This window comes from Mus musculus, chromosome 6 (genome assembly GCF_000001635.26).
Source record: "Mus musculus strain C57BL/6J chromosome 6, GRCm38.p6 C57BL/6J".
In the NCBI taxonomy this organism is placed as follows: domain Eukaryota; kingdom Metazoa; phylum Chordata; class Mammalia; order Rodentia; family Muridae; genus Mus; species Mus musculus.
In genome coordinates, this window is record NC_000072.6 from 70,261,034 (window position 1) to 70,276,412 (window position 15,379).

General features: G+C 40.8%; 1 pseudogene and 1 further gene; both read left to right on the top strand.

Moving 5' to 3' along the window:
• The window catches only part of Igk (immunoglobulin kappa chain complex), a 3,171,119-nt gene that overhangs the window by 2,705,398 nt on the left and 450,342 nt on the right, over nucleotides 1-15,379 (top strand).
• On the top strand, nucleotides 916-2,897 carry Gm8836 (predicted gene 8836; annotated as a pseudogene).

A 15,379-nucleotide genomic window follows, 5' to 3' on the forward strand; every position in this document is an offset into this window, starting at 1 on the left:
CAGTCATCAAATAAGGAAGTAAATTACACAGCTGTTTGAGAGTATCCAGGTTAAATAAACAGTCAAAAATACTACCAAAGACAGGAAGTAATCACTGGGAAGGAAGTCAAAATTGAAGCTCAAAGACCAATTTAAAGCTCTGAAACCACAAGTCTATAGATGTTCTCATGACAGGCTTCCATCAAAATCAGATATTGGGTGAGAGAAAAGGACTGAAACACTGAGGGCCAGCAGAAAGACTGTCAACAGGTAACCTCGGGAGGTAGGAGGTTGGGAGGACCCTCCAGAATGCACCAGAGACCTGGGAGGTGAGAGACTCTCGGGAATCAAAGGGATGAAATGCCCAACAGTAGGGAGAGTGAACTTATAGAGCCCACCTCCATCAGGAAGACAGGGGATCAAATGAGGGAAGAGGGTGCCATTCCACACTAACAACTCTGACCCATATTTGTTCCTGGCTGAAAGAATTACAGGGATGGAAATGGAGGGGAGCCTGAAGAAAAGAAGATCCAGTGATAGGCCCAAAGTGGAATCCAGCTCAAGTGGCAGCCACAAGGCCTGACACTATCACTGAGGCTATGGAGCACTCATAGAAAGGGACCTAGCATGACTGCATTCCCAACAAGCAGCTGAGTCACATGCAGATATTTGTAGCCAACCAATGGACAGAAACAATGACCCCTAATGTTGAATCAGGGAAAGACTGAAAGACACTGAGGAGATACAACAGTCTCAATTATTCTGGACCCCAGAGATCTCTCAAACACTGGATCACCAAACAGGCAGCATACACCAGCTGATATGAGGCCACCAACACACATACAGCAGAGGACTGCTGGATCTGTGTTCATTCAGAAGTGAAGCACCTAAGCCTCAAGAGTCCAGATGCCCTAGGGAGATTAGAGGTCACGTGGCATGGGAGCTAGCAGTATCCATGAGGAGACTGGGGTGTGGGTAGGAGGTATGGTATGTAGAGCAGTAGGAGGATGGAGGGGTTGAATAAAATATGGAGTGTAAACAAAATTGATTAATTAACCAATTAATAAAAAATCAACAGATGAGTTTTACAGAAATAATAGTAAAACATCCGTTGGTTCAATCACGAGGAAAGAATAAATCCTTTCCAACAGCAACAGCAAAAGAAAAGGGAAGTGGAAAAGAAGAAAGGAAAAAAGAAGTGAAAGGGAAAGAGGAGGGGAGAGGAAAGAAAGAAGAAGATGGAGAAGAGAAGGCATAATGAGTGGGGCAGTAAGAGAATTGTGGAGGTCAGTTCCTGCAGCCACCTCCACATTCCTCCCTTAGCCAGCAGCTTGGTGACACCTCACTTCAGTAGACATGATGAAGCAGCAGACAGCTAGGTGCTCTTCAGGATTCAGTGTCTCCATTGGTCCAGCCAGCCGAGCCCCTGTGCTGTGAGTGTTTCCAACATTTCAAGGAGTCTGTATTCACAGTTCTTGGATAAGGTGGCCTTGTAAGGAGCTGGCGATAATTTAATTCCATCTCTAGGTTTTCTGTAGGCACATGAAGAACATTGAGCAGCTTTACTAAGGAGGAGTTTTACTGCTGTATCCTTGAGGAAGGCTTTACTGCTAAGGACATTCTGAACACCAAATAACAAATGAAGTCTCTTCTTTCTATGTTGCAGACCTCGGAGACATTCTAACGAAGCATCTGAAGTGGCTAAAAGCTCTTCCCCTTGTTACTCCCTTTTATACACTCAAGTGAAAGGACAACAGAGCCATGGTGAGCAGCCTAGCTGCTATTGGGACAGGATTTGACTGTGCAAGCAAGACTGAAATACAGTTGGTGCAGGGGCTTAGGGTGCCTCCAGAGAGGATTACCTATGCATGGCTTTGTTGTAAACAAGTGTCTCAAATCAAGTAGGCTGCCAGTAATGGAGACCATATGATGACTTTTGACAGTGAAATTGAATTCATGAAAGTCATCAGAGCACATCGAAAGACAAAGTTGGTTTTGTGGACATGTTACTGATGATTGCAAAGCAGTTTATTGACTCAGTGTTAAGTCTGATGCCACACTCAAAACCAGCAGTCTCCTCCTGAAAAGGGCAAAAGAGCTAAATATTGACGTCATTGGTGTCAGCTTCCATGTGTGCAGTGGAAGTATTGACCCTGAGACCTTCATGCAGGCAATATCAGATGCCCACTGTGTATTTGACATAAGAACAGAAGTTGGTTTCAGCATGTACCTGCTTGATATTGGTGGTAGCTTTCGTGGATCTGAAGATACAAAGCTTAAATTTGAAGAGATCACCAGTGTGATCAACCCAACTCTGGACAAGTATTTCCCATCAGACTCTGGAGTGAGAATCACAGCTGAGCCAGGCAGATACTATGCTCAGCTTTCATACTCGCAGTCAATATCATTGCCCCCCCCCCCAAAAAAAAAATCGTAGAAGGAGCAGACCTGCTCTGACGATGAAGATGAGCAAACCTTCATGCATTATGTGAATTATGGAGTGTACTGATCATTTAACTGCATTCTTTATGATCATGCACATGTGAAGGCCCTGCTGCAGAAGAGACCCAAGTCAGATGAGAAGTATTACTAATCCAGCATCTGGGAGCCAACATGTGATGGCCTTGATCCAATCGTTGAGCACTGTAACCAGCCTGAAATGCATGTGGGTGATTGGATGCTGTTTGAAACATGGGTGAATACACCATTGCTGTTGCTTCTACTTTCATTGGGTTCCAGAGGCCCGACATCATCACCAATGTCTCATGAAGCAGATCCAAAGTCATGGCTTCCTGCGGGAAGTGGAGGAGCACTATGTTGGCACTCTGCCCATGTTTTGTGCCCAGGAGAGTGGGATGGACCGTCACCCTGCAGCCTATGTTTCTGCTAGGATCAATGTGCATGTGCCATTCTTGTAGCTCTTGCCTGCAAGTTAACTTGAATTAACGCATCTGGGGGGACCATTTAACTTAATTAATGCTAGTTTGGAATGTCTTCGTAAGAGTAGTGTTGGCACCAATGCAGTAAGTAAGACTAGGAGATGGGGGTCACACTTACTGTGTTCCTGTTGTAACTTTGAATATTTGTCTTATATGGAGTTTTATTCACTCTTCAGACATGATACTAATGTGTGCCCCTCAGCTGTGGAGTAAGCATTTGTAGTTTTTACATTTGCAGAACATGCCAAAAGCTTATGTTGTGACCCATGGTGAAAATAAAGTATCTTGACATAGCCAGGCATCAGGGAATGTTTGCAAATATCCATTAAATAAGTCACCAACTTCTGCACAGGCTGCTGTATCACAGCCATGGGTCTAGCCCAGCAGAAAGTAGAGATGGATGGCACAATGTTGGGTCCTTTCTCTGTGTACAACATCAGTCTGCTTAGCCCATCCCAAGTGTGTGCAGTTGGCTGTGAAATCTGGTGCCCAGAGTCTATTGGTAAGGAATGTCATCTGCCTAGTGGCCTGTTGGCCTAAACACTTCCTTAAGAGGCCAACTGAGTTTCTTTGAACCTTGAGCACAGAAACCCTCACTGTTTCCACAAACTTTGATTTCACCTGCATCATCACCTACTGACAGTTGAAAGTATCATACAGCATTTGGGAGTCAAGCTCCTGTAATAAATTCAACAACAGCGAGACAGACAGACAGACAGACAGACAGACAGACAGAGAAATGCAGAGAGGAGAGAAGGAATGGAGAAAAGGAAAAAGGAGAAATATTTTAAAAAGAAAGGTTTGGGACTGGAGACTCAACTCAGTAGTTAAAAATCACTTTCTTATCTTATAAAATACTCAGGTTTGATTTACTCCAAGCATTCATGTGATGATTCTCAGATATTTATAATTCCAGTTAAGGACACAGAGAGAACACATATATACAAACATACACACATACATGCACACACACACACACACACACACACACATATACAAACATCTTACATACAATTTGACATGTGAGCCCTGAGCTTCTGCTCCAGCTACCAACTCTTCCACTTGCTGCCTTCTTTCTGCTTTCATATAATCTAACCCTCTGAAAGACCAAATGAACCCTTTCTTTTTAAAAAATTGGATATTTTATTTATTTGCATTTCAAATGTTACCCCTTTTCCTGGATTCCCCACTGCAAGCCCCCTATCGCATCCCTCATTACCCTGCTTCTATGAGGGTGCTCCCCTACTCACCTACCCACTCTTGCCTGACTGACCAAGCATTCCTCTACACTGGGGCATCAAACTTTCAAGCATCTAAGTGCTTCCTCTCCCACTGATGCCAAATAAGGACCCTTCAGCTCATTCATTCTGTGCCCTTCCCCATCCTCAAGTTGGCTAGACAAACCTCCTCAGACACTAGAGCCAGGAGTCTGGCCTTGCTACATTTATGTCTTCCTACCAGAGGTCTGAGAACTGCCTGCACAGTGAGCTGCTGAAGAGCTGATTTTGCAACTCAATATAGCTGAAACAAGCAACAAATCCCACCCAAAACAAAGAGATGGGTCCTTGGGTTTTCAGACATATATTCAGGGACAGACATAAAAATTTTGAGCCTTGATCAGAGTACCTTGTCTTGGCTCATTATTTCTCTCACCATCCTTCCCATCCACCCCCAGCTTTCCTTTCAGGAACCCAGTAAAGGTGGGGGCTACATCAGTCCTTCCCATGATTCCTACATTGGGATCCTTGGGCTCAGTCTGATGGTTGGTTGTGAGCATTCCCATCTATATTGGTCAGGATCTGGCAGAGCCTCTCAGGAGACTGCTATATAAGGTTCCTGTCAGCAAGTACTTCTTAGCTTCTGCAATAGTGTCTGGGTTTGGTGTCTGAATGTGGAATGGATCCCCATGTGGGGCAGTTTCTGAATGGCCTTTCCTTCTGTCTCTGCTCTACTCTTTGTCACTGTATTTCGTTTACACAGGAGCAATTCTGGGTTAAAATTTTGGAGACAGGTAGGTGGCCCCATCCCTCAACAGGGAGAACCATGCCTGACCTCTTGATACTATCTCTGTAGGTTCTCCCTCCCCTTTTTGGGCTATTTCAGCTAATGTCTTCCCTATAGGGTCCTGGGAGTTTCTTTCTTTCCTGGCATCTGAGACTTTCTGATTGCTACCCCCAGTTACCTATCCACCATTGCTACACAACTCTGTTCAACTTCCTGACACTATATACATCTAAATCTCTTCAAATAAGTGAATATGCTCATCTTTTCACCCCCACATCCTTCTCTTCCATTCAATTACCTCAGACCCTCTATTTTCCTTGGTTAATTTGTTTCCCCTTTGAAGTAGGACTGAAGTATGCACTCTTTTGTCTTCCTTTCTCTTGAGCTTCATGCGTTCTGTGAGTTGTACTGTGGGTATTCCATGCATTTTGCCTAAAATCCATTTATCTGTGAGTATATATGATATGTGCTGTTTGGTGACTGAGTTACCTCACTCAGGATGATAATTTCTAGATCCATCAATTGCCTGTGAATTTCATGAAGTCATTGATTTTAATAGTTGAGTAGTATTCCATTGTGTAAATCTACCATAATTTCTGTATCCATTCCTCTGTTGAGGGATATCTGGGTTCTTTCCAGATTCAGGCTATTATAAGTAAGGCTGCTATGAACGTAGTGGAGCATGTGTTTTTATTACATGTTGGAGCATCTTCTGGGTATATGCACAGGAGTGGTATAGGTGGGTCCTCTGGTAGTACTATGTCCAATTTTCTGAGAAAGCACCAGAAAGATTTCCAGAGTGTCTGTACCAGCTTAAAATTCCACCAGAAATGGAGGAGTATTTCTCTTTCTCCACATCCTCACCAGCTTCTGCTATCACCTGAGTTTTTGATCATACCATTCTGACTAGTGTAAGGTGGAATCTAGGGGTTGTTTTTGACTTGCATTTCCCTGAAAACTAAGGATGTTGACCATTCATTTAGGTGTTTCTTGGCCATTTGATATTCATCAGCTGAAAATTCTTTAGCTCTGTACCCCATTTTAAAAGGGTTATTTGGTTCTCTGGAGTCTAACTTCTTGGGTTCTTTTTATATATCAGATATTAGCCCTGTATCAGTTGTAGGACTCGAAAAGATCTTTTCCCAATGTGTGGATTGCTCTTTAGTCCTATTGACAGTGTCCTTTGTCTTAAGGAAGCTTTGCAATTTTATGAGGTCCCATTTGTCAATTCTTGATCTTACAACATAAGATATTAGTGTTCAATTCAGGAAGTTTTCCCCTGTGCCCATGTCCTCACGGCTCTCCCCCACTTTCTTTTCTATTGGTTTCAGTTTTATGTGGAGGTTTATGAGGTTCAGTTTATGTGGTTTTATGTGGAGATCCTTGATCCACTTGGACTTGAGTTTTTTACAGTGAGATAAGAATGGATCAATTTCCATTCTTCTTCATGTTGACCTCCAGTGAACCAGCACCATTTGTTAAAAATGCTGTCCTTTTTCCACTGGAAAGTTTTAGCACCTTTGTCAAAGATCAAGTGACCCTTTGGTTCATTTCTGGGTCTTCAATTCTATTCCATTGATCTACCTGCATATCTGTGTACCAATACCGTGCAATTTTTATCACTTTTGCTCTGTAGTTCAGCTTGAAGTCAGGCATGGTGATTCCCCAGAAATTCTTTTATTATTGAGAATAGTTTGTGCTATACTGGGTATTTTGTTATTCCAAATGAATTTGAGAATTGCTCATTCTAATTCTATGAAAGAATGAGTTGGAATTTTGATGGGGATTGTATTGAATCTATAGATTGCTTTAGGCAAGATGGCCATTTTTACTTTATTAATCATGACAATCTATGAGCATTTGTGTGTAATGAAATGAGTGCTTTGAGCATTAGTAAGGTTCTTTTATGAACGTGTGTGCCCTTGCGTTTGGAGAATAGATGTTAAGAATTGACAGTTCATCTTGGTTAATTTTTCCTTTGACCATTATAAAGTGTTCTTCCTTATGTTTTTTGATAATTTTGGAAGAAAGTTCATTTTATTCTATATTAGAATGGCTACTCTAGATTGTTTTGGGGACCATTTCGTGGAAAATTATTTTCCAACTTTTTACTCTGAGGTATTGTCCTTCTTTGTCACTGAGTTGCATTTCCTGTGTGTAGCAAAATGCTAGGTCCTGTTTACCTATCCAATCTGTAAGTCTGTGTCTTTTTATTTGGGAATTGAGTCCATTGATTTTAAGAGATATTAAGGAACAGTGATTGTTGCTTGATGTTATTTTTTTAATGTCATTTTTATGTTTGTATGGATTTCTTGTTTTGGGTTTATTGGAAAATTACTTTCTTGCTTTTTTTAGGGTGTTGTTCCATCAGTGTGTTTTAGTTTTCCATCTATTATCATTGTAGGACTGGATTTGTGGAAATATATTGGGTAAATTTGGTTTTATCATGAAATATCTTGTTTTTTCCATCTCAGGTAATTGTGAGTTTTGCTTGGTATAGTAGTTTGGGCTGGCATTTGTGCTCTCTTAGGGTCTGTAAGAGATCTTCCCAGGATCTTCTAGCTTTAATAGTTTCTGTTGAGAACTCTGGTGTAATTCTGATATGTGTTATTTGACCTTTTTCCCTTACAGTTTTTTAATATTCTTTCCTTGTTTTGTGCATGTAGTGTTTTGACTATTACATGATAGCAGGAAATTATTTCCTGTTCCAATCTATTTGGAGTCCTGTAGGCTTCTTGTATGTTTATGAGCATCGTTTCCCTTAGGTTAATGGAAGTTTTCTTCTATAGTTTTTGTTGAAGATATTTACTTGACCTTTAAGTTGGGAATCTTCACTCTCTTCTATACCTATTGTCCTTATGTTTGTTCTTCTCATTGTGTTGTGGATTTCTGGATGTATTGGGGTAGGAGCTTTTGGCTTTTGCATTTTCTTTGACTGTTGTGTCAATATTTTCTATGCTGTCCTCTGTACTTGAAATTCTTTTTTCTATATCTTATATTCTGTTGGCTGTGCTTCATCTATGGTTCCTGATCTCTTTCCTAGGTTTTCTAACTCTAGGGTTGTCTACCTTTGTGATGTATTTATTGTTTCTAGTTCTATTATTTGATCATGCATAGTTTTGTTCAATTCCTTCACCTGTTTGGTTGTATTTTCCTATAATTCTTTAAAGGATTTTTGTGTTTCATCATAAAAGCTTCAACCTCTTTAGATGTATCCTGCTGTATTTCATTAAGGGAATTATTTATGTCCTTTTAAAAGTCATCTATCATCATCATAAGATGTGTTTTTTAATGAGAGTCTTGCTTTTATGGTGTATTTGTGCAGCCAGTGCTTGCTGTCATAGGGGAACTGGGTTATGATGATGCCAAGTAGAACATGCAATGATAAAGACATAAAACTACAGTTGCCTATATACTGAAATCATCTCAGAGTGAGACATGTGACTCATGTTACAAGTGTCACAAGCATCACTCTGATGTATTAGAAAATAAAAATGGAGACTGGGAAAGGAAATAACAAATTACAAATATTATAATATCAATGATCTAGATCCCAGAGACATGGAATACAAAAATGGCTTCAGTAGATGTTCCTAACACTTCCCTGAGCCCTCTCACCTGGTACCCAAAATAGTAGCACCCATAACAGGAGAACAGCTGACTTCATCTATGAGAGCTGGTCTAGAGGTGGCTTCTTTTTTTTTTAAGCACTGTAAGCTAATTATTTAATATTCATCAGAACCTTCCTGTATAATGATCGTAAAATCTTGCCTTTGCCTTGACCTCCTTTCTTTCTTTTTTTTTTTAAATTAGGTATTTTCCTCATTTACATTTTCAATGCTATCCCAAAGGTCCCCCATACCCACCCCCTCAATCCCCTACCCACCCACTCCCCCTTTATGGCCCTGGCGTTGCCCTATACTGGGGCATATAAAGTTTGCAAGTCCAATGGGCCTCTCTTTGCAGTGATGGCCGACTAGGCCATCTTTTGATACATATACAGCTAAAGACAAGAGCTCCAGGGTACTGGTTAGTTCATATTGTTGTTCCACATATAGGGTTGCAGTTCCCTATAGCTCCTTGGGTAATTTCTCTAGCTCCTCTATTAGGGGCCATGTGACACATCCAATAGCTGTGATCATCCACTTCTGTGTTTGCTAGGCCCCGGCATAGTCTCACAAGAGAGAGCTATAACTGGGTCCTTTCAGCGAAATCTTGCTAGTGTATGCAATGATGTCAGCATTTGGAAGCTGATTATGGGATGGATCCCTGCATATGGCAGTCACTAGATGGTCCATCCTTTCGTCACAGCTCCAAATTTTGTCTCTGTAACTCCTTCTATGGGTGTTTTGTTCCCATTTCTAAGAAAGGGTAAAGTGTCCACACTTTGGTCTTCATTCTTCTTGAATTTCATGCGTTTGGCAAGTTGTATCTTATATCTTGGGTATCCTAAGTTTCTGGGCTATTATCCACTTATCAGTGAGTACATATTGTGCGAGTTCCTTTGTGATTGGGTTACTTTACTCAGGATGATACCCTCCAGGTCCATCCATTTGCCTAGGAATTTCATAAATTCATTTTTTTAATAGCTGAGTAGTATTCCATTGTGTAAATGTACCACATTTTCTGTATCCATTCCTCTGTTGAGGGGCATCTGGGTTCTTTCCAGCTTCTGGCTATTATAAATAAGGCTGCTATGAACATAGTGGAGCATGTGTTCTTCTTACCAGTTGGGACATCTTCTGGATATATGCCCAGGAGAGGAATTGCTGGATCCTCCGGTAGTACTATGTCCAATTTTCTGAGGAACCGCCATACTGATTTCCAGAGTGGTTGTACAAGCTTGCAATCCCACCAACAATGGAGGAGTGTTCCCATTTCTCCACATCCTCACCAACATCTGCTGTCACCTGAGTTTTTGATCTTAGCCATTCTGACTGGTGTGAGGTGGAATCTCAGGGTTGTTTTGATTTGCATTTCCCTGATGATAAAGGATGTTGAACATTTTTTCAGGTGTTTCTCTGCCATTAGGTATTCCTCAGGTGAGAATTCTTTGTTCAGCTCTGAGCCCCATTTTTTAATGGGGTTATTTGATTTTCTGGAGTCCACCTTCTTGAGTTCTTTATATATATTGGATATTAGTCCACTATCTGATTTGGGATAGGTAAAGATCCTTTCCCAATCTGTTGGTGGACTTTTTGTCTTATTGACGGTGTCTTTTGCTTTGCAGAAGCTTTGCAATTTTATGAGGTCGCATTTATAGATTTTTGATCTTACAGCACAAGCCATTGCTGTTCTATTCAGGAATTTTTCCCCTGTACCCATATCTTCGAGGCTTTTCCCTACTTTCTCCTCTATAAGTTTCAGTGTCTCTGGTTTTATGTGGAGTTCCTTAATCCACTTAGATTTGACCTTAGTACAAGGAGATAGAAATGGATCAATTCGCATTCTTCTACATGATAACCTCCAGTTGTGCCAGCACCATTTGTTGAAAATGCTGTCTTTTTTCCACTGGATGGTTTTAGCTCCCTTGTCAAAGATCAAGTGACCATAGGTGTGCGGGTTCATCTCTGGGTCTTCAATTCTGTTCCATTGGTCTACTTGTCTGTCACTATACCAGTACCATGCAGTTTTGATCACAATTGCTCTGTAGTACAGATTAGGTCCGGCATGGTGATTCCACCAGATTTTTCTGCATCTAACGAGATGATCATGTGGTTTTTGTCTTTGAGTTTGTTTATATAATGGATTACATTGATGGATTTTCGTATATTAAACCATCCCTGCATCCCTGGAATAAAACCTACTTGGTCAGGATGGATGATTGCTTTAATGTGTTCTTGGATTCGGTTAGCGAGAATTTTATTGAGGATTTTTGCATCGATATTCATAAGAGAAATTGGTCTGAAGTTCTCTATCTTTGTTGGATCTTTCTGTGGTTTAGGTATCAGAGTAATAGTGGCTTCCTAAAATGAGTTGGGTAGAGTACCTTCTACTTCTATCTTGTGAAAAAGTTTGTGCTGAACTGGAATTAGATCTTCTTTGAAGGTCTGATAGAACTCTGCACTAAACCCGTCTGGTCCTGGGCTTTTTTTGGCTGGGAGACTATTAATAACTGCTTCTATTTCTTTAGGTGATATGGGACTGTTTAGATGGTCAACTTGATCCTGATTCAACTTTGGTATCTGGTATCTGTCCTGAAATTTGTCCATTTCATCCAGGTTTTCCAGTTTTGTTGAGTATAGCCTTTTGTAGAAGGATCTGATGGTGCCTTGGATTTCTTCAGCATCTGTTGTCATGTCTCCCTTTTCATTTCTGATTTTGTTAATTAGGATTTTGTCCCTGTGCCCTCTAGTAAGTCTAGCCAAGGGTTTATCTATCTTGTTGATTTTTCTTAAAGAACCAACTCCTCGTTTGGTTAATTCTTTGAATAGTTCTTCTTGTTTCCACTTGGTTGATTTCACCCCTGAGTTTGATTATTTCCTGCCGTCTACTCCTCTTGGGTGAATTTGCTTCCTTTTCTTCTAGACCTTTTAGGTGTGTTGTCAAGCTGCTAATGTGTGCTCTCTCTAGTTTCTTTTTGGAGGCACTCAGAGCTATGAGTTTTCCTCTTAGGAATGCTTTCATTGTGTCCCAAAGGTTCGGGTATGTTGTGGCTTCATTTTCATTAAACTCCGAAAAGCCCTTAATTTCTTTCTTTATTCTTTCCTTGACCAAGTTATCATTGAGAAGTGTGTTGTTCAGTTTCCACGTGAATGTTGGCTTTCTATTATTTATTTTGTTATTGAAGATCAGCCTTAGTCCATCGTGATCTGATAGGATGCATGGGACAATTTCAATATTTTTGTATATGTTGAGGCTTGTTTTGTGACCAATTATGTGGTCAACTTCAGAGAAGGTACCATGAGGTGCTGAGAAGAAGGTATATCCTTTTGTTATAGGATAAAATGTTCTGTAGATATCTGTTAAGTCCATTTATTTCATAACTTCTGTTAGTTTCACTGTGTCCCTGTTTAGTTTCTGTTTCCATGATCTGTCCATTGGTGAAAGTGGTGTGTTGAAGTCTCCCACTATTATTGTGTGAGGTGCAATGTGTGCTTTGAGCTTTACTAAAGTTTCTTTAATGAATGTGGCTGCCCTTGTATTTGGAGCATAGATATTCAGAATTGATAGTTCCGTCTCGAGCCCCGGGCTACCTTGCCAGCAGAGTCTTGCCCAACACCCGCAAGGGCCCACACGGGACCCCCCACGGGATCCTAAGACCTCTGGTGAGTGGAACACAGCGCCTGCCCCAATCCAATCGCGCGGAACCTGAGACTGCAGTACATAGGGAAGCAGGCTACCTGGGCCTGATCTGGGACACAAGTCCCTTCCGCTCGACTCGAGCCCCGGGCTACCTTGCCAGCAGAGTTGCCTGACACCTGCAAGGGCCACACAGGATTCCACACGAGATCCTAAGACCTCTAGTGAGTGGAACAAAACTTCTGCCAGGAGTCTGGTTCGAACACCAGATATCTGGGTACCTGCCCTGCAAGAAGAGAGCTTGCCTGCAGAGAATACTCTGCCCACTGAAACTAAGGGGAGTGCTACCCTCCAGGTCTGCTTATAGAGGCTAACAGAGTCACCTGAAGAACAAGCTCTTAACAGTGACAACTAAAACAGCTAGCTTCAGAGATTACCAAATGGCGAAAGGCAAACGTAAGAATCCTACTAACAAAAATCAAGACCACTCACCATCATCAGAACGCAGCACTCCCACCCCACCTAGTCCTGGGCACCCCAACACAACCGAAAATCTAGACCCAGATTTAAAAACATTTCTCATGATGATGATAGAGGACATCAAGAAGGACTTTCACAAGTCACTTAAAGAATTACAGGAGAGCACTGCTAAAGAGTTACAGGCCCTTAAAGAAAAGCAGGAAAACACAGCCAAACAGGTAGAAATCATTAAAGAAAAACAGGAAAACACATCCAAACAGGTGATGGAAATGAACAAAACCATACTAGAAGTAAAAGGGGAAGTAGACACAATAAAGAAAACCCAAAGCGAGGCAACGCTGGAGATAGAAACCCTAGGAAAGAGATCTGGAACCATAGATGTGAGCATCAGCAACAGAATACAAGAAATGGAAGAGAGAATCTCAGGTGCAGAAGATTCCATAGAGAACATCGACACAACAGTCAAAGAAAATACAAAATGCAAAAGGATCCTAACTCAAAACATCCAGGTAATCCAGGACACAATGAGAAGACCAAACCTACGGATAACAGGAATTGATGAGAAAGAAGATTTTCAACTTAAAGGGCCAGCTAATATCTTCAACAAAATAATAGAAGAAAACTTCCCAAACATAAAAAAAGAGATGCCCATGATCATACAAGAAGCCTACAGAACTCCAAATAGACTGGACCAGAAAAGAAATTCCTCCCGACACATAATAATCAGAACAACAAATGCACTAAATAAAGATAGAATATTAAAAGCAGTAAGGGAGAAAGGTCAAGTAACATATAAAGGAAGGCCTATCAGAATTACACCAGACTTTTCACCAGAGACTATGAAAGCCAGAAGAGCCTGGACAGATGTTATACAGAAACTAAGAGAACACAAATGCCAACCCAGGCTACTATACCCGGCCAAACTCTCAATTACCATAGATGGAGAAACCAAAGTATTCCACGACAAAAACAAATTCACACAATATCTTTCCACGAATCCAGCCCTTCAAAGGATAATAACAGAAAAGAAGCAATACAAGGACGGAAATCACGCCCTAGAAAAAACAGGAAGGTAATCCCTCAACAAACCAAAAAGAAGACAGCCACAAGAACAGAATGCCAACTCTAACAACAAAAATAAAAGGAAGCAACAATTACTTTTCCTTAATATCTCTTAATATCAATGGACTCAATTCCCCAATAAAAAGACATAGACTAACAGACTGGCTACACAAACAGGACCCAACATTTTGCTGCTTACAGGAAACCCATCTCAGGGAAAAAGACAGACACTACCTTAGAGTGAAAGGCTGGAAAACAATTTTCCAAGCAAATGGACTGAAGAAACAAGCTGGAGTAGCCATTTTAGTATCGGATAAAATCGACTTCCAACCCAAAGTTATCAAAAAAGACAAAGAGGGACACTTCATACTCATCAAAGGTAAAATCCTCCAAGAGGAACTCTCAGTTCTGAATATCTACGCACCAAATGCAAGGGCAGCCACATTCATTAGAGACACTTTAGTAAAGCTCAAAGCATACATTGCACCTCACACAATAATAGTGGGAGACTTCAACACACCACTTTCATCAATGGACAGATCGTGGAAACAGAAACTAAACAGGGACACAGTGAAACTAACAGAAGTTATGAAACAAATGGACCTGACAGATATCTACACAACATTTTATCCTAAAACAAAAGGATATACCTTCTTCTCAGCACCTCACGGGACCTTATCCAAAATTGACCATATAATTGGTCACAAAACAGGCCTCAACAGATACAAAAATATTGAAATTGTCCCATGTATCCTATCAGACCACCATGGCCTAAGACTGATCTTCAATAACAACATAAATAATGGAAAGCCAACATTCACGTGGAAACTGAACAACACTCTTCTCAATGATACCTTGGTCAAGGAAGGAATAAAGAAAGAAATTAAAGACTTTTTAGAGTTTAATGAAAATGAAGCCACAACAGACCCAAACCTATGGGACACAATAAAAGCATTTCTAAGAGGGAAACTCATAGCTCTGAGTGCCTCCAAGAAGAAACGGGAGACAGCACATACTGGCAGCTTGACAACACATCTAAAAGCCCTAGAAAAAAAGGAAGCAAACTCACCCAAGAGGAGTAGACGGCAGGAAATAATCAAACTCAGGGGTGAAATCAACCAAGTGGAAACAAGAAGAACTACTCAAAGAATTAACCAAACGAGGAGCTGGTTCTTTGAGAAAATCAACAAGATAGATAAACCCTTAGCTAGACTCACTAAAGGGCACAGGGACAAAATCCTAATTAACAAAATCAGAAATGAAAAGGGAGACATAACAACAGATCCTGAAGAAATCCAAAACACCATCAGATCCTTCTACAAAAGGCTATACTCAACAAAACTGGAAAACCTGGACGAAATGGACAAATTTCTGGACAGATACCAGGTACCAAAGTTGAATCAGGATCAAGTTGACCATCTAAACAGTCCCATATCACCTAAAGAAATAGAAGCAGTTATCAATAGTCTCCCAACCAAAAAAAGCCCAGGACCAGATGGGTTTAGTGCAAAGTTCTACCAGATCTTCAAAGAAGATCTAATTCCAGTTCTGCACAAACTATTTCACAAAATAGAAGTAGAAGGTACTCTACCCACCTCATTTTATGAAGCCACTATTACTCTGATACCTAAACCACAGAAAGACCCAACAAAGATAGAGAACTTCAGACCAAT